The following is a 24,970-nucleotide window of genomic DNA, read 5'->3' on the forward strand; positions in this document are numbered from 1 at the left end:
GTTTGAGTGATTATTCATGATGGGGTCCAACTAATATTTCTATGAAAAATACCTATAATGATCAATATTACATTTACGTATATAGATAGTCAGCTTTTACGAGTTTACGGGGTACAATAGGGGTTGTTTATGTATTTGCATCCCTCAATTTAAAAAAAAATCAACTTTTTTTAAAAGTACCTACAAAAAAAAATTTTTTTCACAAATAAACATTTTCATAGAACGAAAATATTTTGCATTGAATATTCGGATTGGTTGTTGCACATTTTTTGCATTTTGCATATGTAAACTGAACTATGATTGGTCATACTTGTACATGGAATCATTCTGACGTCACGCTAAATGATTTGAAATCATTGGTTCGACTCAGTGGCAGCCATTTTGAATTCATTTAATGATTCCGTAGGTATTGTATATAGTATGTTGATGATACATAGGGGTCTTATATACCTACATCAAGTACTTGCGCATTTATGTGCATCATAGTCATAGTCATGTAGTAGTGAGTGCACTACTGACTACTGAATGCACCCTAGCTCCACAACCCACCCCCAACCCCCATTCAATGTTTATGTATCCTGCTCACACATACTCCCCCAAAAACGTTATGTATTCTACCGCGTTAGGTATATTTATGTACACCCCCATTGTACGTATAAATGTGTATATGTTTTTGTATGTACAGATCTCCCGTTTCCAAAACCCAAAACACTAGACCCAACCACCCACAATTTTCACCCTTGATGTCTCCCAAATCCCCCTTGCCCCCTTGTCCCCTTGGTTGAAACAACGTATATATAAATTGTGTTTCGCCGCGTACAATGTTTCAACTCTTTCCATGATAATCAATTCGATGATGTGAACCCCCTTCACAGCCTCTTTTCGTCCGTCATCCCCTATTATGTTGGTATTTTGTTAGCCGTCATGATTATATGAACGCAGTGCACTTTTGCAAACAATCCATACCCGAATACCTCGAATCCAAAAACCCATTTATATATTAATTCTAACTAGCCAATATATATATATATATATATATATATATATATATATATATATATATATATATATAGGAAAATTGCATTTTCCATTGCATTGCAGATGGATTTTTCATGTATATATTTCCATATATAGATATATAATATATCAGTTTTTCCCGTTTTCATAAATATACATATATACATACACATATAAATAAATAAATAGATATATACATATATATATATTACTTTAAAATAAAAATTATATTAAATGTTTTCATTATAAATTGGGAAAAGAGAGCACATTTTCCATTGTCTGGATGATAATTTTGTGTATATGACAATATTAAATAAAAAAATACAACAAATATGTATTCACCCTTTTTTTTGGATACATCCATGGGTGTGAAATTTTTATACACATACAAATTTACCAATCGGGGAAAACTTTTGAAAATTCCACAAATTGATTGTGTTTTTTCATCATTCATTACAAACCTATACAAAATGTAAAATTATTTAGGACTCTTTTTTCCTTATTTGCTCAATAAGCAGATCCGGAATTTAGCAAAATTCACGATTCGTCAGAAAACGCATTTTGTTATTTCATTATTTTATTTGTTTTCAGGGGTGCAATTATACTTATTACATTTCTACCACCATGGATCCATCTATTTTTATACGTTTTACTATGATTCCAACTGAAACATAATACCTATCGAGTACTAATGAGCTTTGCGTCAAACACAAGGCCTGACGAGCGAAATTATACTTTTTTGATTGAGCCAATCTAAAGGCAGCGTTACACGGCTATGAATGGCTTAAGTTCAAGTAATTAAAAATGGACTTGAACCTTTTCTCGAGTCTAACCTTTCTAGGCATTCTATAAAACTATCAATATCTTTTTTTAAGAACTTTAATTCGCTTCAGATATCCACCTCATAATTGATATTTGGAAAACTTCGAGCTTCAAATATTTAGAATTCACTAAACACAATAGCTCGAGGGTTGCCAAATACCGATTGCGTGGTGCAGCAATTAAGCGAAGTAAAAAAGAGATTAAAAGTCTGTTAGCATTTGAGTCAAAGCCAATCTTAGATAAAATTATTTCTCGAGTTTTATGGTAGCGTTATTTTGGTTGCATTAAGTCTCTGGCATACTTTATTCAAACCAGTGCATATTCTTTGTTTAAGTTTACGGGGCTGATTGGAATATTCCACGGACTATAGTTGGTTTAAAGGACAAACAAAGAATCCAGAACTGGAATTGTAAATTTGTCCTAGAACGACAAAGAATCCGATACTTAACAATACACCAGTTTTTGAAGCAACGTTTAGAAATTAAACATCCGAAGATGATAGGCATAATGTATGGCTACGATTTCAAACTTTGTGTAAGGAATGCAATGCCTTGCTTAGAATTACTCAAACTTTGTACAAAGAAATCTTTGAGTGCAATGATTGTAGGTTCAAATACGTTTCTAGTCTAATTTTATGAAAAACGGAAAAAATCGGTTGCTTATGCATGAAAAGAAATGGAGAATGAAAAGAAAAAGAATAAACGAGGCGAGGGAAGTGGCACCTCATTGAATTAAACTTTCAGGTAGGAAATTTATAAAAAAAAATAGGTTCTCCCTTTTTAAGAATAAAAAGTTATCGATATAGATTTTCACATTTCGTTTCGAAAGAGTTTTGAAGTTGTGTAGCTTGTGGAATCCTAAACCATGAAACTTCATGAAGATAATAGAGAAACTAATTGAAATATTGTTCAGATCCATAAAAAAGTCGTTAATCTATCAAATATTATTAAAATTTGGAACTTATTTTAATATCGAATAAAATAAATAATAAAGATAGCTGTTTAAACTCGAAATTGGAATAGAGCCGAGTCATAACTTAATAATTATTATTATGTTATGTTATACTCCATGTTTATAAACGAAATCATTCACCCCGAACATTGGCGCCAAATATTATATCTGTCATATCTATGAGAAAATAGTCGTTGTCTTAGAAAGATTCGAGTTGTATCGCTCGCTGTATATCCCTTCCATGACCGCAGGCGCTGGTACTCATAATTGTGATTACATTCTCTTTTAGGATCATAGTAAGTATAAAAACTTAGATTTTTCGAAATTTGTCTTTTACATTGGTAAATTTGTTTGTGAAAAATAGAAAATAGTTATTTGGTGGAATAAAACATATCACATACATTTTAAAGTTGGTAGTACTGTTTTTATAAACTCACCACTACGATGTGTTGGTACTTGGTACTGAGTAACGTAATGGTAACTCTTTGTTGTGAATCCTGGTCGTAGTCGCCACCGTTTTGTTTTGTTTGGTATTGTGTATTTGTAGGTAGGATTATTAATAGTCACGATTTGGTTTATTTATGAAGTTTTAATAAGTTTTATAAGTTGGTTTTATTTTTTGATTTAAGTTGGTTTTTTTATCTTTTTTAAATGAATTTGAAAAGTTTTACGCGTGAGAGATGATTACTTAACTCAAATAATAATATGAATTTTGAAATTTTGTACTTTAAGTTTTATTTGCGTTTTGAAATTTTGTCTAAAATCTACTTACAGAGGCCACAATTTTTTCTTGTTTTTGGTTCAGTAAAATTGAAATAATATATATATTTTTTGGTTTTTTTTAAAGTTTTTTTTTTTGTTTTTTTTTTTGGGTTAAATTTTATTTTTTTTTTTAACAAAAAGTATAAATGTGTGTTCTAGTTTCGAAATTCGAGTTAAGGCCCAAATATATATTTTTATATTAAGGCACCTTTTTTTACTTGTGTTGTGTAGATTATTCAAAAATTTTTTATTTTTTTTATTATTTTTTTTCTAATTTTTTTAATTTTTTTTTAGTTTTTTTGTAATATATATAATTTTTTTTCGAGTTTTTGAATTTTCTTCGTATAAATAATTTTTTCTTTTATTAATATATAAGTTTTTGTTTGGAAAATCACAATTTTTAAAATTTTTTAGATTTTGTTTTTTGAGGCCAAAATGTTATCACAATATTTGTTTAGGTTTAGGTTTTTTATTTAATTTTATTAAATTTATTTTTGAGTTCAACCGTTTGTTTTTAAAATTGAAAGTCGATGTTTTGATTATATAATTAAGCCCGTTATATTATTTTATTTAAAATAAAAATTAAAAAACGTTCGATAGTGATTTTGTAGAAAGCTTGCAAATGTTTGTTTAACTGTTGTAAGATGTTGTTATTGTTATTGATATTAAAGCCCGATTCAATATTCTTATTTGCAAGTTTTTTAAAAACCAGTACCCGATTTAATATTAAAAAGTATAATTATTAACACAAAAAGGGTAATCAACAGCTCAGAAATACTTCTGAGTTTTAAGAGGTAGTTGGAAACTTAAGGATCGCCTTTGAAGTGATGATTTTGTTATGGGGTTTATTTTTTGTTTTAGGGATTTAATAATATATATATATATTTATTATTTTTTTTTTTTGGAATTTTTAAAAATTTTTTTATTGAAAAATACGTTAGGAACTTTTTAAATTTTGAAAATTATAAATTGTTTTACCGAAATAGATGATTTTGTTTCTTATATAAAATTAGTGTATTTTTGTTGTTTTGTTATTTTTAATATATTTTGAAATTGTTCGTCGAAATTCTAATTTTGAGTTATATAAGGCCTTAAAAAATTTTTCTTTGCAAAAATTTTGTACTTGTTTACCGAAATTATTTTTAGTTTTGATTTGTCGAAATGTGTTTTTATTTTTGTTTATTTGTTTAGAAATCTGAAATGAAAAACATTGAGAATTTAAAAAGAAATTAAGAATGAGGTATGAGGCTTAATTCAAATTATAACATGATTTTTTATAGTGTAAAGTTCTTCCCCCCCTCTACGTCTCTCCCTCCGCGTCAGCCATAGTACGCTCGCTGACTATAGACATACTACGCTGGGTGGGGACAGTAGTGGGAGGTTGGTGTTGTTCGTATTCGTATATGAATGAAAGCATCTTAGATGATAGTAAAAGCCGTTATAATTTGAATTCAAATTAGAATGTATAGTAGATAGTACAGTAGTTTATTATACTTACATTGATGAATTTTGATCCAAAATTGTATAAATTTTGCACTAAATTGTTTAAAAAATATGTTTTATTTTTGAATTATTATGTTTTTGTTACCGAAAGATTTGTTTTAAGTTTTTTTTGTGTTTAAGATTAAGTTTTAAGAAATTATAACTTTTGATAAAAACTGAACCTGGTTTTTTATTTATTTTAAAGTTAAAATTTTAAGTTTTTTTTAGTTAGGTTAAAATTTTAACTTTGTTTTTTTATTTGATATTAAACTGTAGGAGACGATGGGGTTATGGGAAGTTTGTAGTTTAAAAAATTATTGATGTAAGCTTAGTCGCTTGGTAAACGCCTGTTAACTTCGCATTTAGAATTACGACTGAAAATTCCAATTCGATTTTGGCCTAAAACATATAGAGCTCCAGTTTTACATAACGGATAATATCTATATACATTATGTATAGGCTTATGTACTCGTCATGTGTCCGTGTGTGTTGCACTCACACTCGGACCAGTACATAGGACATGGTGCCTACACTGCCTATGTACACTGTACAGCTATCTACATTCAACATTCTACCGTCCTCAGTCCTCAGTCCTCAGTCCTGTTCATGTATGCAACTGTTCAATTTAACCCGTTTACAATTATCACGATACCCCCTCGAACGCGTGCATTTTCGCGTCCACACCATGTATATATAATACATATAAATATTCAATATATAATGCCTACCCAACAACCCAACAACCCAACAACCCAACAATATCTATATCTATATATTTTATTGGAAAAATTTTTATTCACCACTTCGAAAATATTCGAAAAATTATTTTTCATATTTTTTTTAGGAATTTTTTTTCTAAAAACCTTTTAAAAATGAAATTTCTAAACGAAATCATTGATTCGAAATGAGTAATAGAAATAAATATAGGTAATCGAATTGTCTAAATGTTCATATGCAACGTTAATTTAATTTACCGATTCGATCATTTAGAAAATTACATGCTAATTATATTTAGGTATGTTAAGTAAAGCATATAAATATCAATCTTTTTTCAATTGTGGTTAAACGAGGGGGGTATTGTTTTTTTCACTTAGAAAAACTCAACTTCTTACTTATTTTTCAGAGAAATATCAGGAAATCCAAAACTGGTCTTGAATTTTCATTAATAGTGGAATATTATGTCATTAAAGTAAAATGTAAACGACTATACTTTAATCATATGGGAATTGTCCAAGTTTTTTCGAATTTCGAGGTATTCTAGATCTTGGCATCCTGAGTAATAGTCTCAAAGGGCACGATGATTTGATGACGCAAACTTTTCTTAGCTATCTCGGATCAATTTCTAACGTTATCTCAAAAACTACTCTTTCAATCGTGAAATAAACCTAATGTTTGTGTTTTTTGAATTAAATTTATATTATAGCCTAAGTTTTATCCTCTAAGAGAAAAAAACGGAGTAAGTATTTTTTACAACCAAGGCCAGGTAAATTTTTTGATACATTATGTATTATAACTTGTTTTGACTGTACTTTGATAATAAGCCTTCTGGGTCTTTATAAAATTCAACGACAACGATTTGTAAAGAACTTAAATAAATTTTCAACTCCATATAATTTTCATAATTTTCCATAACAGTACATTTGATGCAATTTGAATGTAATGTTATTTGCATTCAAGGGAGAAGTGTTACAACTACACCAACATACACCGTTATACCGTTAGATGCCAATTTATTGACGAATTGAAATTGAAAAACAACATCATCATGTCATCAAATATACCATTTTTCTTGTATACTAGAAAATATTTCCAAAAAAATTGTTTTTTTTTTTTTGTTTTTGTTTTGCATAACTTAATAATATATAGCATGAAAACGCATCTCGAAATATATTCGAATATTGGTGCTTGTAGTTTGTAGAAGAGGTATTAAAGTGTGTTAATAATATATAATATAGCTGGCGACCACAGTATAACGAACGGAGTGTTGATAACAAGATAGACCGTGGTCCGCGCTCTGGACTAAACATGCAGGACCACACAGGAACAGGACTGCCAATACACATCGAGTACACATTGCACATACAAACGTGCATTTGTGTATTGTAACACAACGCGAACGCTCGAAAATTACAGATTGTATATCTATGCCTTGTCCTTATAGAAATTTCAATAATTTCAAACTTTACTATGAATTGGTTCCTCTTAGAAAAAATCGAAACAAATTTTTGTTTCAGAATTTGATAAAACAAAGTTTATAATGTAATTTTGACTAAAAAAAAATTCAAAAATCGAGTTTATTTGATGATTGGAATAATATTTTCTGAGAAAAAAGCTATCTCGGATCAATTTCTGACATTATCTCGAAAACTACTGGTCCAATGGGTAAATAAACCCGATTTTTGTATTTTGAGTTTTATCGAAATTGGAAACAAAAAATTATTCTCAAATTTTTGCAATTTTCTAACGGATAATTTTTGTTATCTTGTTGTATATTGTTCATGATTTTGGAAATGTGTTTTTTATAGCAAATCGACTTTAAGTCAAACTGAATATTTTACAGAAAAAAAGCACAAAATGATCTTACAAAATTGAACATGTGCATAATCAATCATTCAAACCAGCAAAAAATTCAAAGCAAATCTAAGTAAAACAGTAAGCGCTACATTTATAGTTTTCGAAGGTACACCTGGTAGGAATATAGTTCCTACCAGGTGTACCACGTTCCTGTTTTTTTATTCAAGAATATATGAAATCAAAAATTTTCTTGGAACATCTAAAATGCATAAATATTTTTCATTCAAGAAATGACTTTTTTTTATGATTATTTTGAAATTCATTGAATTCTCGATCAAACTTCATGATCGTTACAATTTTTATGTCTGAATTTTTTGTATTTATTTAGATTTTTTTCGTTTTTAAATAAAATGAATAATTATGTGGACTCGAAAATATATATAAACGAACTCGAACTGAACATGAAAATGATGGAGAATGTTTATGGCTACGATATATGCATTTGTACAACATATGCATTATTATATGAGAATAACAACATACAACAAACATAGTGAGTGCATACGAGTAACGAGTAACGAGTAACGAGTACATATAATAGAGATGCATACGAGTACGAGCTTTATACATCCATGTATGTATCCCCGCTGCTCCACCGCTAACGTCCATATTCTAATTGCGTATAAACATTATACAATTGGTAAACTGTAAAAGTCATCATGTCCACGAATCATTTGGACAATTTGCACATTTCATGACTAAACAGAATAAAATCAATACTTTCCGTATGGAACCAAATAGAACGTTCCATTATGTATACAAAAAAAAAAAAAAAAATTTTTTTCACAAAAAAATTTTTTCCTACCAATGGTTTCAATAAAATTTATCACTACAACTATTTTCATTTAAATTATTAATTGCCATTTCCCTGAATTATTTGACATTTTTTATGTTCGTTTGTTTTGCATTTTACAATTTTCAGTAAAAAAATATTGTACAAAAAAAAAATAAATCATAATAATTTAGCATGCGCACGTAAACGTGAGCTTCAGTATTTGTTTAACGATTTTTTTTTTAACGTCTAATAGTTTATTCAATTTAAAAAAACTTTTTAGGTTTTTTTTAAACGCTTTTTTTAGGGGTGGTTTCATTTATTTGGGAAATCTCTATGGTCAAACATTATGTTAAGGTTTTATGCAGAAACTCGAATATATAAGGTTCATTTTTATTGATTTTAAATCTCAGAAAGAGCCTATTAAAAACTTCCGCCTTAGAAGCCGATAACACGTCAGCACTCGCTTCAACCATTTGGTGATCTTAAGTTGCGTGATGAGAAAATTGCTGTTCTACATATGCATCAAATATTTTTAAACTTTGTAAATAATCATAACCTCTACATAATTTTATATAAATTTACTTGCTATTTTAAAACAGTTTGATTACCTACGTGATTATTTAATGATATTACAGCAGAGAAATAACATAAGTTTTTTTTTTAAATTTACTACGACTTAAACAAACGAAGTATACGAACAGGTCTGAAAATTTCAAAAGTTAATATTTTTTTGATAACGCGAGTGCTGACGTGCTAAAGATATTTCAGGATCTTTTAAATGAAAGATATATAAAACTATAAAATTTTTCTGGTTTTAGATATAAAATGTTAATTTTTATAGTTCAAACTTCAAAATAAAACAATCTTTTGCAAACATTTTCGATTGTCGACGTTTTTTGATTGTTTGTAAATGATCTTTTTTACCCACAGATTTATTTTTGAGTTCTAAAATACGCAAAGGAAAACATTAGAATTTATAAAAAAATAATTTTTAAAAGATAAATTATTGCATAGTTTGAAATGAACTTTAAATTAAAACTAAATGCAACGATAAACCGATAATTACAATATCTTGAACATTTGAAATCTGAGCGCCTCAAGCTTTTATTTATGACTCAAAGGAAAACAATTTTTCCTACTTTTTAGTTCTATATCATACATAAACAACCTTTTGTGAATATGCTAAAAAATTTTCAATGAAAAAAAAAAACTAATTTTCAATGAGACTTTCTGAAACAATAACATTGACAACATTGTTTATTTAACTCGTAGCTGGTAATTAGTAATTAGTAACTATTCTTAAAAGAGTTTGAGTAAAAATTACCTACTATTTAGTAAGAAAAAAAAGGAAGCTTTTTCTTTTTTTTTTTCAATTGAAATAATTTTTGTTTTAAAATGAGTTTTTCTGTTTGAATGGGTTGTGAAACGTATGAAAGGGATGAGTTTTGATGATATTATTTGAAAGGGGTGAGATATTGAGAGAAAAATGTATAATTCACATCTTAGTTCACCCTTAAACACATACCCTTTCACTCATACCGTACCATCTTCGCGTAAAAGAAATCAAGCTTTTAAAAAACCATTTAAAAAAAGGGGCTTTATCATCTTTATTTCATGTACATATCAGCATTGTTACAGAGCAGACTATTTATATGTCCAACTTGTTCAACTGATCATAAGTAACGCTCAAACGCTCAACTGAAATATGGATACAGATGTAGAATATTTTTTTTAGAACGGGGATGTTTTTTGACAGATAGTAAAATAAAAGAAGTTTTAAAAGGAAAACCACTTCAGTTTGTATTTCCATACCCCCATGTTTGGGGGTGTTCAACCCTTAAACAAATTAGGATATTGTGATAAATATATCGCCATCAAAATTTTTAATTAAGATTTTAAAAGAATACAAAAAAAAAGAAATGTTATTAAGGGAAATTCATCATTTCGGATGACACCAATGAACCCTCCTAAAATATTTTTTTTATTTTTTATAGAAAAATGTGTTTAGATCTCAAGCTTTTACATATGGCCCCATAAAGATTTAAAGCGTTTGTATGAATTAGCTTTACTTCACACTATCCATTTTCTCCATTTTAATTGACAAGAGTCCTTGCTTAAGTGATTTTATGAACACCTATACCAAAATTTTGTTCCTAGTACCAAAGTTTAAGCGTTACAAACTTGACACTAAACTTGGAACTAAATATATTTCATATAATCAGGGTATAAAACGAAACTTTGATATCCGAAATGGTAAACTTTTTTTTTTTAAAAAACCCAAAAAAAAAAAGAAAAAGATTTTTTACATATTTTTTTGCAAAAAGCTTTTTTTTCCAGGCTCCCGGGATAATAATTGAATATTGTGCAGTATTAATTCGCTTTGGCTCGATAATATATATTTCAGATTTTTTTTCAACAAATTTTTTTCAAAATAAAATTTCATCAATATCAGAACCAACTAATACTAAACTGCAGCGGTAATTATCCAGGACTTTGACAAAATGGGCGGATCTGGTTTGATTTCGAACATGCGAACTGTATTCAAATACAAATATTGTTATATACTTGTTACGTAATACATAGGCCTAAAATTATACATGTATTGTATATGTGTTGCATATATGTATTGTAAAGGCCGATTCACATGTGAGTATGTGTTAGATGTGTGTAATTTTCAACAGATTCACACTATGGTCTTTAATGTATCAACCTTTTTAGTTGCTGACGCGACGTCGTCTTAAAATGCGATCACTTGATTTGTGTTAGTAACCATATGAAAACAATGAAAGATAGCGATAGACGACCAATATGTTACGAAAAAGTTCAATTGCAATATTTGGTAATTATGGTGACAATGATATTGTGATAAAACAATTAATTTACGATAAAAGTTAAATGCCATGTGAAGCAGAAGTCGAAAAAGAAAAGAAACTTATTCTTTCCTAAAAATTTTAAGCAGATAATGGTTCTTTTACAGGTCGTGGATTATCTTAATTAGGGCTGCCACCTATCCATATTTCATCGGAAGACTCCAGAAATCGAGTAGTTTTATTCGGCTCCCACCATCAACATAAACCCTCCAAAGTTTAGTAAATAGTTCCTTAAATTATTCGAAAAAAAATTTTTATTTAAATTTTAAAAACTAGGGGTTTACAAAACATAGAATACAAAATCAAAATCATAGAATATCATGATTGGGTCCTATTAATAGATTAATTTAACAATTTCCTAATGTTCCGGAACTTTGATGTGACAACTTTACTTTTTTAAATCTTTGCATTACAATGATACAATGGTACACCTCTATTATAGATAATTTTTGATTTGGAAGCTGTTACAAGATGAATACAATATTTAAATAGTCTTTTATTGGGTTTTTCGAGTATTTTTTTGAAAAAATATGCAGCTTTTGTAAATAAAATTTGACCCCAGATCAAAATAAAATTCTGGAAATAATTATAATAAAATTACAATTTTCAATGTAATTTTATTGAAATATTTAACAACATTTTGAAATTGGTAAACATTCCTCTGTTAATAATTATATATATAGGCAAAATATCCCTCCCGCTTGATCCCACTCTCGTTCCCGATCCCCATTCGTTCGTTGTACGCTTGTAAACCTGTAACACTACCCCATCCATGTTACTATGTAACGGATAGCGAGATATTAGCTTGTTATCGATATATTTCAGTTCAGCCAATATTATATATAAATATATAATATATATTTAGATATATACATAAATATGGAAGAGTATTGTGCCTTGAATAACACTTTCAATTACATTTACACGTTTTCTAAAATATTACAAGAGTGTCAAAACATTTGTATAAGTATTATAGATATAAAAATCTAATTTCCATAAAATTAATCGTCTTTAACTCGAGATCAAATTAAAGTTTGGACTATACAATATCGAGGGCTATTTGTTTGACCGATATGTATGTATGTTCGTCAGTGGCCCCCTACTGTAATAACCATTTTACTTATAACAATTTCAAATGAAAATATTTTGTTTCATAGATTGTTAAAAGACAACCCCACATTTTGCTTATTGTTATAATCCAAGGTATAACACTCTACCATATATATACATATATGATATATCCATGCATATACAAACATTTTCCATCAGTGGAAAATCAAAAATAACAAAAAAAATTTTACAAATATTTATCATTACAATAATTATTTATATTGAATATTTACAGTTGACCAATTCAATTACTAAGCCCAAAATACTTTTTTTTGTATTTCCACAAAATTGTTTGGATCTAAATAAAAAAACAAATAGTTTCCAAAATATGTGCAATTTTTCCCAATATTTGGCCATCATATTATCTTGATTTTTGAGTTGTTGAGAAGGGATTCTGCAGGTTTCTAACCCCTCATTCTCTTAAAGTAACAATTTTTCATGTCATTTCCAATCCCCCGAATGGTATTGAAGTTCACAACTTTCTATAAAAGTATGCAACTTTGATTGTTTAAGGCATCGGTACAAAACGAAAAGTTTACACTTGCATTCTACCTTGCATCACATACGGCTGTAAAACATGGTTTCTCTCAAAACACCATCGAGATAAGCTGCAAGGCTGTCACAGAGTTATGGAGAGAAGCATGATAGGCATCAAGAAACAAGACAGGAAACGAAACGCTTTTATAAGAGCCAAGACAAGAGTTATGGATGTATTTACGAAGATAGACCAACTAAAATGGAGATGGACAGGCCACATGATAAGGAGTACTTAAAAGTGGAATAAAATTGTCACCGGCTGGTATCCCAAAGATGGAAAAAGGAAACTGGGAAGACAATTTAAGATATGGGAAGATGAATTAAAGCTCACAGGGGGCCCTTATTGGAAAAAAGTTGTCAGAGATAAAACACAATGGAAAAAGTTACGGGAGGCCTTTGCCACTTAGAGATATCCTCTAAAATAGGAAAATAAACACTTCAAAACAGATGGAAGTTCAGGATAGAGGACTTATTGATTGATTGATTGATTGATACGTCATGCATATTTACGAACAACTTTGAGGGGCGAGGTAGAGACTCTGACTCTGGTTGGGTAGCTGATGATATTTAGGTGTTAGTAGCTTTCGGGCTACTTGATAAAAACATTTTGAAGCTCTAATAATTGTTAAAATTGATTTTTAATATTTAGTTAAAAACAAAATAAACATAGTTACCCCTGTGGTGATTGTATAATGCGACCACTTTTAGAAATAAACAGACAATAATCCAAAAGTGTTTATTTAAAGACGTCCAAAAAAAAAAACCATTTCAAAAAAAATTTGTTTAATTAATTTAAATTAATATTGAACAATTAAAATAGCGGAAATTTTTACCTGTATTGTGAACCCTTCAACCCTTTTTTATTATTGAACAACAAAGAAATTGTTAACCCTTGACGTGGCGACACAATTAACAAAAATAAATGTGGTTTGAAATGTTTAAAAGAAAAAAAAAATTGAAATAATAACATTTACTGGTCATTTGAATTGAAAATACTTTTTTGAAATATTAAACCCTTTCAATTGTATTAGTTTGATGCTGATGCTGACGCTGATGCAGGTATACGAATGACGAGTAGTGCGCGGAAGGGTTTCAGTTATTTGTAATAATGAAAGGACAGTGACGAGGAAGGACCCTTTGCATAAATTATAACAATTCTTATGTAGGGTCAAAAAAATTTTAGTTTCAGCTGCTGCTAGCCTTACATAATTTGATTTGATTTTTTTTTTTTTTGAAAACGGTATATGTTGCTTCGCGTCCTAATAAGTACAGTTTTGTCATTTTAATTGTGTTTCAAATACATTTGATTTGTCTGATTAAATAATACGGAACTAGCCGTTTTTAATCAATATTGAACGTGTCAAATAATTGATAAGATATCGAGTTTTAACAAATTTATGATTTTTGGTACGGAATAATAAAGAAATTGAATTATGAACACACTTTACCATTGACCGTGGTTTAATATTCAAGAAAAAACAAATGAATTTTTCAGTATGGATACAAAGAATAATTAAAATAATGTAAAGAATTAAATCTTCTTTCAATAGATTTATCAAGTATACTGAACGACATCAAAAATGAAAAAATTTATTTAAAACAATGATAAACATATTGCTTAATAGATATTACAATTTTAAAAACTTATTTGCAGGAAAGTCATTGGCATTTCATGTTATTTAATTTCGTTAATAAAACTGCAATAATTTTATTATTTGATAAAATTAATTTCATACAATATTTTTAATTAATCGTAAAGATTATCAAGATTTTTTTAAGGAAATATTTGTGGAACCAGAAGAAGATATATTTTAACAAAATGAATAATACAGCTCACAGAAATGCTCATCTTAATTTGAGCAAGAAAAAGTTTGATAATGGGAGACCAACGATTTAAGAAACAGATGAGTATCATTATTGAAAACGGTTGCCAAATTACATCGAAAATATTAAAATTGATTATAATAAAAATTACTCGGGAAAAGCTCTTTAAAGTTAAGGAGTACAATATACTGCTTTAAATAATTCGTACTATAATGATAGCTATACATTCTAGAAAAGTTTTTAGTAATAAAAAAAAGAACCGGTTAAGATATTTAGCTGAAAGAATGGTGCTATAGTGATGATAGTGGTGAAGATGATCTGATTGTAATCCTAAATCCTAAATAAAAAAAGTGATTTCAGTTTTCATGTTTTTTAAGTGTACATTACTAAATTTAAAATCAATTATCACATTTAAGAATGCACGCATTAGGATTGTATAATAATTATGTAATATACTGATTCTGATCTTATTAAAAGTCAATTATTATCAGACAAAACTAATTAAAAATATAAAATTTAATTCTATCGTTATCGTTTATCGTTTAAATTAGAACGAAACGAAACGAAACGTATACAAAACAAAATGATATTTCCTGGGATTTATGTCCATCTACATTCTACAAACTACATCTGTTCATCTGTTCATCTGTTCATCTGTTCACAATCAGAATCATCAGAATCATGAGCCAACTCAGATCATCATTATATAATAACACAAACCACCACAATCAGATTATATAATATACTACTAACTAGATACTAACACTTTATATTACGTAACGTAACGTATAACGTGTCCTGTACTGCATCTGAATGATATCTACTCTGTATAGTTAACTGTAGTTCTACTTAAAGTTAAAGCAGTCAATGCAAGCTAAAATACCTATGCATTACAAAAATCCCGTTTTGGAGTGTGCCATTGGAGTATCTAGATCCCGGATTCGTGATCAGCAACCAAAAAGTCGAAAGCCCTAGGACCAATTCCAGAAGCTAAATATTCATTTTATAGACCATTTTTTTGCTGGTGTGGATTAGGGCACGGGGTTTAACCGATAAGTTTTCAACATTTCACAATATTTTTCGGCTTATTTTACTCGAAAATCTGAGAAGTATCGTGAGACACCCGGTTCGATCTATGTTCCTATCGTATTTTCGTATATTATAAATGTAGAGCTTGCTGTTTTACTCAAATTTGCTTTGATTTTTTGCTGATTTGAATGATTGACTGTTGCACATGTTCAATTTTGTAAGATCATTTTGTGCTTTGAAGGTTGATTTTTAGTATTCTAGTCATCAAATTAACTCTAAGTGAAATTTCTCTGAGAACATGATAGACGGAATAGAATGGAATTTCTTTAGAAATGTACAAATTTCACTAAAATTTTCAAAAATATTAAGTTATTTATAAATTTTCTTCAATTTTTGGGGTTATCTGTATTGACTACACTAACTGAATCTGTGGCTGTTACTCACATCTATCTAACCGAATGTTCTTCACTCTTATTGTAAAATATATGTTGTAGATTTGTGTGTTGTTTGTTCATAACGCACCACCTCTATATTTACCTCCACCCCATTCCTCATACCATCCATCCACATCATATCACCTCCATGTATCAATTCATTAACTATTTTATTTTATATTTGTAATTAAGAAATAATCTTTTATGAATAAATTCTTTATCAGATTCTTAATATTTTATTCCAATTCTATTTTTAAATACGTTCGTTTTATACAAATATATTTATTGTACAACATGTTCAAGAAGTCAGTTTGTCAAAAGTCTGTATAGAAATTTTTCGAGATAGGGCTTCGTTGATTATCGGTTGTTGTTTTAAGAATTAAATCTCGATCAATATCAGGACAAATTGTTCTGCAGTCGATCGCTATCCAGGAAAGAAAGTATATTTTTGTGTCCCTAATTCTAATTATAAGTTTTTTTAGCTTTGTTAATTTAAGGTCTTAAATGCCATAGGTACCTTACAAAATTTTTATTAAATTGTTATATTTTTTAATCTCTAAGTAAGAAATTAAAAATTTATAGGTAGAAAAAATAAAGTTCAATTTATGAACTTTATTTTCTCCGAACTCTGAACTTTGAGTGCTTCCTCCTTGAAGCACTCAAACATGTCACCATCTTAAGGTCTATTTACAAAAAAATTCGTTAATTTTCTTTAAATAAAAATACACCAATATTATTGAAAATTTAAAAACTGGTGAAAGAATAATGATTAGTTAACTCCATAAATGTTGAACCGTAAAAACTTATTGATGTTACAATTCAATTAAATCACATAGAAAAATCAAAAATGGCGAATTGTGTCGGGGGTTGAGAACATGAGTAGCACGAACGAACAACAATACAACATGTAACAATGAAATGAGACACACATATATTTTAATGTATCGAAAAAATCTATTTATTTTTGTCATACAGTGATTTTTTTCAAATAAGGGTTCAATATATACACCCTCTCTTTATTATGCCAATTTGTAATATGGGGTGGCTCCCTTATTTTTTTTAAATGTCCGTGTATGTATGTATATCTGCGATGAAATATGGAGTCGCTACTGCTAGGCGTTTTGTTCACCAGGTCAGTTAACAACTTAATTTTACTATTTATTCGAACGTGCCAAGAAATTTTAACTTTTTTTTTAGTTTTAAAAGTGAATGAAAAGTTTAGTTTTAAAAGTGGACGAAAAAAATATTCTGTGAACGAGAAAAAATGAACTGGTAATTTTATTATTGCCTCCAGAAAATTTCCTTTTTCTTCTGTGCATAGTATATTTTCTAACTTCGACATATCGATAATTGGAAACTGACAAAGTTTAATCCCACTTTTACGATAATTTCATCGCGTTCTGGCAAAATTTATCATCAAAATTCAAAATTTTATTGATTTTTTTTAAAGACTACATTGTGTAAAATTGGTTAGTAACGTTTAGGAAGAACGGAAAATGAACGAATTCCATTTTCTAAGATTTCAAAAAAAAGACCTACGGCATCTTTATTTTTAAATTCATGTTCAGTCGAAGATTTTATGTTAAAAATGTACACACACAAAAAAAAACTTGATAGGCAAGTAATATAGCGATTGATCACAAATTTATAATTAGAAATTGAATCGAATTTCAATTATATTTTATGTAAAATTGATAACAGCTTTAAAAAAAATACTGGCTGGAAAAATGTCATATTCAATCATACAGAGCGAATGGGTGGCGAATCATCATACTAGTCATCGAACATCGAACATCGAACATCGAAAACTGCTGGAACACTGCTAGATGGTCCATCGACCAACGAATTCTTAACGTTGACATTATGTACTCAATATATTTTACAATGTATTCTAAAACAATGTAAAAAGATTTTAAAAGCACTGATAGCTGTAATGCACATTTATTTAGTTTCCGGTTTGTTATTTTACCAAACATTTATTAATTTTGGTATTAAATAGATGGAAAATGGTATTTTGAAATTTCAATAAAAATATTTTAAGAAACAAGCTTTATTTATTAAATTAAATACATTTAACTAGAGAATAATTTATATCTTTTTATCAAGAAATATAAAGTTTAACCGAAATCTATTTACCGTAAGGAAAGTTACATGTTTTAATCTAAATCAATAACAATAAATCCACAAATTAATTGTTATTCGATTATTCGAGTCCTCAAAAAACTTTTTAAATACATTGTAATAAATGCGAGAAGTAAATATTATTGAAAATTTTTGTCAATTGTATTTTCGAATCGAAGTGTAAAATCATTCCTTCGAACATTTAATTAAAACTGTTCGTTCGAGATATCTTTCAAATGATGTTGTTTTCGAAATGTTCGACGTAATATTCAATTTGTTAGAAATGTGTAACAAAATGCTTTCTTTTTGTACAGTTTTTTTGTATGAAAAATCTCCTTACACTGCTTCTTCTGTTCTTGGTTCTGTGGTTTGTTAGTTTTTTTTTTTTATATTTTCTGGCTACAACGAAAGTAGTAAAAAAAAAGTAGCGAAGAAACTGTCGAGGCCAAGAGAGAAGGAGTGAAAATTGTTTACTCACAAATGATAAATGAGTATACAGGGCTTTTTCTTATTACAAAAGGATATTCTCAGTCTTTTTATTCGAGTTTTCTCAACTATAAAAGATAACATAATGAAAAGAAAATTTTCAGTTTAAAAGTTTTTCTTGAAAAACTAGTGGAAAAAGTTAGTAGTATTATATACATATATATACAAATGATATATATAAGGTTTTTCATTTACGATACTTAACTAGAAAAATAATGAAAATTACTTTTTTTATGATATATTATACAAGACCTCTATAATCTTTTCAAGTGTTTACGTTTAAAAAAAACATTTTTCTTCTACAATTTTTTCCGTCAAGTGTGAGATTATGAAACTTCATCATTCTCTTTATGGTGCCAAAATGAAAATTATCGAAATGCAAGCTCTCATTTTGAAACTGGGTCACCAGTTCTTTAAAATTAAGCAAGATTCCATGCACAGGATTTTTGAACTGCTTCCTATGGATTTTTAGTCATGGAAGGCTAAGTATTCATTGAGGGAAACAAAAAATGAAAATTGAAAACGTGTTCGAAGACGCTTCGAGAAGAAAAAGCAAATGTTTGAAACACACAAAAAGTTTAACTGTCGTGGTAAAACGAAATTGATATAACTTTTTGATTTAACACCCTAATAAACATAATTCACCAAAAATATCCCATACATTTAAAACAAATTTTTGTTACAGACATGAGCTACATATGCATGTGAAGGAAACAAATGGGTAATGTTAGTGTCCAATTTTATAATTATTATAGTTGGTACTAAAACAAAACACCTTTGATTTAAAGGTTCAAGTAGTTTAGTACAGACAAATGAATAAAGCCAGAATGACTTAATTATAACAAGTGTGATTGTGATTTTTGTCAAGGTTAAAAATAATTGATGATGAATTTTAAAAATAAAATGGGATGCAACATACAAAAATGAAAAAAAAAATGAAAAGCTTAAAACATTAAATTTTCCAATTTAAAATGAATGAGTGTGTGTGTATGCAATGCACTGTAATATTTATTTTCTCTTATTTTCGTATATAATTAAAAATTTTTATTTTTAGACTTAGTTTTCACACACAACCGCATATTTTCATTTTTCATGCATGTATGCGTGTGTGCATGTACTAAAAAACGTTTTCCAAACTGTTTTTATTCACATTTTTATTGGTTGAAAATTTTTTGGCACTATTTCATGAAAATTTGCATAGATTTTTTTTTCTTTTCTAATTTTTTAAAATATTATTTCTTTTTCTAATAATTCTGCTCTATATTACATTACAATTACGTAAATCATTTTTTAAGATATTCTTTTTTTAAGGGTTCAGTACCATAACGTTATGCTGTATTCATTTTAAGAAGCTCCTAACTGTGTATCCCGATTTTACTCCGGTGTTACTCAAATGTGAAGCATTATTTTAACACTAGTTTGAAAAACATATATTTCATACCGGGTGTCAAACGAGAACTCTGTCTTTTTTGTATCGAACAATAATATATGAGGTGTGTTTATAATAAAAGCATTTTCAAATTAAATTATTTTAGAATTATAATCGATTTTCGACTATGATTATGGGACTATGTGAAGCAGTACCATTATGGTATTAAATATTTCTACTATATGAATTAAATGAATGGTATAGAATGATAATTAATGTAATTATTAATTATTATTATGATTATAATCAAGTGAAGGTAACAACGAAGCTAATTAATGAGTAAATTGCTTAAATACCCTTCATATATTTGATACTCATGTTTGAACCATTTACAAATAACACTTTTTGGATTTTTTAGAATCCTTTTCTAGAAAATTTCACACCGTTTATTTGTCACACCAATCATTTTCTAGAAATCGAATCGAAACAAAATTACTCAACTGGTAGGTACAGACATTTATTTGATCAATCATATCATTTTGATCACCGTATTGCTCGAATGAGCTAAATATAGAACACTCTCAGTTAAGTGTGAAAAATTATAAAAATGATAGCGAGTGATCAATGGAAATGTGTATAAAAGAATTTTCATTATTATTTTTATGTGTGGGAAAATAAAAATATTAAACAAGTGCACACAAAAAATGGGTATAAAAAGCTTGGTGAAAAACATAACTTTTTTTTGTATTAAAATATATATATAAGAAGAAAATGAAAAGAAAATGAAAAGAAAATGCGTACTAATTGAAAGAAAAACACTTGCCACAGTTTTTATAACTAAAGTACCAATTAGTAATGTATACATTTATATTTCTACTTAATTAATTTTCACTCACAGGGGGCGTTGGTGAAAAATCAACGAAAAATAATTGAAAAATATTTTTTTTTTTAAATAACAATAAAAATTACTTTTTTAGGATTCTAAGGAATATGATGCTAAGGCTACGTTTGTTATTTTTCTTAGCATTATGAAAATATTTATTATATCGATGCGATGGAAAATTGAATTAAATTTTCCTATAAACATTTGTCATTAAAATAATTAGAATTAAAATTTTATTGTATAATGAAAATCAGTTATAACGATATTGTTTTATTATGTTCAACTCAATAAAGTTTAAACTTCGATTTTTGCCCTAATTTCCTAGATCAGTTTTATGTATTTTATAAATACGTATTTCAACTGCCAATTAGTCATCATCAGTAAGAATTAGCTCGTCGTAATTACTCTTATTATGAATGGTTCTCTTTGCTAATTTGGTGGCGGACTGCACGAAAAATAATTGATCTTCGAAGAAATAAATTTGAGATGGTCTGTTCTTGATAGTTAAATTTGTATGGATCTGAAGATTGCGTCCGGTCGTTATAAACGATTTTGATTGTAGCTATATTGTGAAAACTCTGTACTATGTCAAAGTACAGTAGAAGTGAAGTGAAGTAAAGTAAAGTAAAGTAAAATAAAGTAAAAGTTTTGATACACTATAAAGAAAACACACATTTTCATCCCCTTATATTGTTTAAATTATTGTTTAATTTATTAGTTTTTGCAACTTTTTGATATTAAACAGTTTCTAATTTTGATAATTTCATTTGAATTAAATATAATTATGTTTTGTTCACCATAAAATATCAACGTTTTATTTTTATTTTTGAATATTTATTAAGGCAGCTGTTGGTCCAAATAAATGACTATTGGTCGCGTATACCGTACGACCGTACGCCACTACGCGTTACTATTCTATTCTATTCTACTCTATTCTATTCTCTTCTAGTATTCTATTATTCTCTAGTATTTTGGGGTCAAGGTTACAACAAATAGATCAGGAAGGGATCAACTTTTTTTTAAATATTATAACAAAAGGGACATTGGCCTTTAGCTACCTAAAAATCATTTTTTGATCTATCCGCTTATAATAAAAAAAAAACAATCTATCTGAATTCAGTATCCCTTACATAGTCTGTTTCCATTAACTGTTTATTAAATACTTTGTCTAAAATATACTCTCCTTTACATCTCATCAAATCAGTAGTATACCTTTGAAACACCTTCTGAAATTTTATCCTTTTTCCGATTTTCTTGTTTTTACTTAGAAAACAAGGATTGCCGTTGCAAAAATAAATACCCCTTTGAAAAAATCGAGAAAATCGCATAAATTTTTGTTCCATAATTTGATGAAATTTACTTTAAAAGTAATATTTGGGGATATGTTGATTGATATCTCAAAGTCAATGCGTCCAAACGTTAAATGAACCCAATTTTTGATATTTTTTGGTTAAAATTATCTTATGGACAGCATTTTATTGAAATATGAAATAAAATTTTTTGTCCAACGAAAAATCGAAAAAATAGTAAATTATATTTAGTAATCGATTTGTATAAAGCTCGATTATATAAGGAAAATCGGACCCAAACAATAAAAAAGTCCAGTACATTCGACGATTTTATGCAAAGTTTCTGAGATATGATTCTTTCTTACCGGCACATATGGCATAATAAACAGAATATCTCAAAACTTTACCATCAAAATTTGTGGGTTTTTTTAAATGAATTTTGGTGAAACTTTAAATACAAAACTGGATTTTTGTTCGTTAATTTGAAGAAAACAAGATATTAATTTAAAAAAAAAGTAAAAAACGATAGAATTTGAACAAAGTATATACATTTTAAAACTAAGTTTGTTGGTTAAAAAAAAAACTGTAAGCTTCAAATTCAAGAATTCATCATGTTTTAAAATATTGGTCAAACTTTTTATTTATTAAATGAAGGGGGTCAAACTATCAAACAAACAAGAGATGCAGATGCAGATGTTTTATTGTGATGCTTGCTCGTTCTACGACTCGACACTGATTTATTAAAAAAAAACACATTACTGAAACAAATCACCTAATCACCTTAAACACACTCTTACTCTATACTCCTAAAGAGGGTAAAGGGTAAAGGGTAAAGGGATGTTTATTTAACACACGCACGCAGACACATTCATTTTTATTTTAATAGGTTTGCCACCTCAAAGTTCCCGGAAGTCGGGAGATGAGTTTGGTGAAACCGAATCATAATAGTGTAAGATTTTTTTTATGTTTTGTAAATTCAGTTTTTACATAATTAAAAATTGGAATAAATATCCATCAACGACTAAAAATAAGAGTTGTTCAGAACTGTCAGATTCATAAAATATCTCGAAAATTACTCATTTAATGGTCAAATAAACACGATTTTTGTAATTTTCGGGTCAAAATTACCTTATAAACTTAGTTTTCTCGAAATCGGAAACAAAAACTTTTTTTACACTTTTTGCAATTTGTAAAAATCGAAAAAATCATAAAAAATTCAAAAAAACACAATTTTTGTAATTTTTGGTTGGGTTGGGTTGGGTTGGGTTGGGTTGGGTTGGGTTGGGTTGGGTTGGGTTAGGTTGGGTTAGGTTGGGTTAGGTTGGGTTAGGTTGGGTTAGGTTGGGTTAGGTTGGGTTAGGTTGGGTTAGGTTGGGTTAGGTTGGGTTAGGCTGGGTTGGGTTAGGCTGGGTGTAGGGTGGGTGTGGGTGTGGGTGTGGGTGTGGGTGTGGGTATGGGTGTGGGTGTGGGTGTGGGAGTAGGTGTGGGTGTGGGAGTGGGTGTGGGTGTGGGAGTGGGAGTGGGTGTGGGAGTGGGTGTGGGTGTGGGTGTGGGAGTGGGAGTGGGTGTGGGAGTGGGTGTGGGTGTGGGTGTGGATGTGGGAGTGGGAGTGGGTGTGGGAGTGGGAGTGGGAGTGGGAGTGGGAGTGGGAGTGGGAGTGGGAGTGGGAGTGGGAGTGGGAGTGGGAGTGGGAGTGGGAGTGGGAGTGGGAGTGGGAGTGGGAGTGGGAGTGGGAGTGGGAGTGGGAGTGGGGGTTGAGTTGGGTTTTTTTTCAATTTTATTGACCTGTATTTATAAAAATAAATTGCTGTGCGTAAGTCTCGCTAAATCTCAAAAACGGCTGGACCGATTTTCAAAATTTTTTTTTTGTTTTGTTCGCTTTAGTTCAGGGATGGTTTAGAAAAAAAAACTAAACAGAGCTGATATTAGAGTCATCGTAGAGTTACTCACAGAGCATGATAACTTGAACAAGTTCCAACATCAGATTGAAAAGACTATTTCCCGCGTGTGACAGATGCGGAGAAAATTCAGAAGAAACATCGATCCACTTTCTCTGTTACTGCACGGCGCTCATACAGCAGCGAAGGAAATAGTTTGGTTCGGCCATAGTCGAACCAGAAGCAATTAAGAAACTCAGCGCTAGGCAAATCCTCGGTTTCAGTACATCAGTTGGTTTATAATAGCCACTGACAAGCGTAGCGGGGATAGAGTGCAAGGGTCTATTTGGCGATGCTAGAGCATGGTCCGCTAACTTCCATACCCATACCCCGTAGATGGAATCTGCCAATCACATTATTTTTCATAATCATTGGTTTGGCTGTTGATTTAAGGGCTTGCTCCAGGACTGCCAGATGGAATAATTGGATACAAAAAGGGAATAATTTTGTAATTCTCTGTATTCAGCTAGTAAAACAAATAAATTTCAATTATATGCAAAAATTAAAAAAAAGATTGATATAAAAAAAAGGAAAGATAATGTTTTGTATGGTGCATGGTGTTTGGTGTATGGTGTAGTTGGTGAATAAAGCCTTGACCAGTTTGTAGGTTTTTTTTTTAGATCGCTTGGTGCGGTGTGGTGCGCTGGTATTTGTACAAAACACTACATATCATATACATGTCGCAGCCAATTACTTAT

This window comes from Chrysoperla carnea, chromosome X, assembly GCF_905475395.1.
Source record: "Chrysoperla carnea chromosome X, inChrCarn1.1, whole genome shotgun sequence".
NCBI classification, from domain to species: Eukaryota; Metazoa; Arthropoda; class Insecta; order Neuroptera; family Chrysopidae; genus Chrysoperla; species Chrysoperla carnea.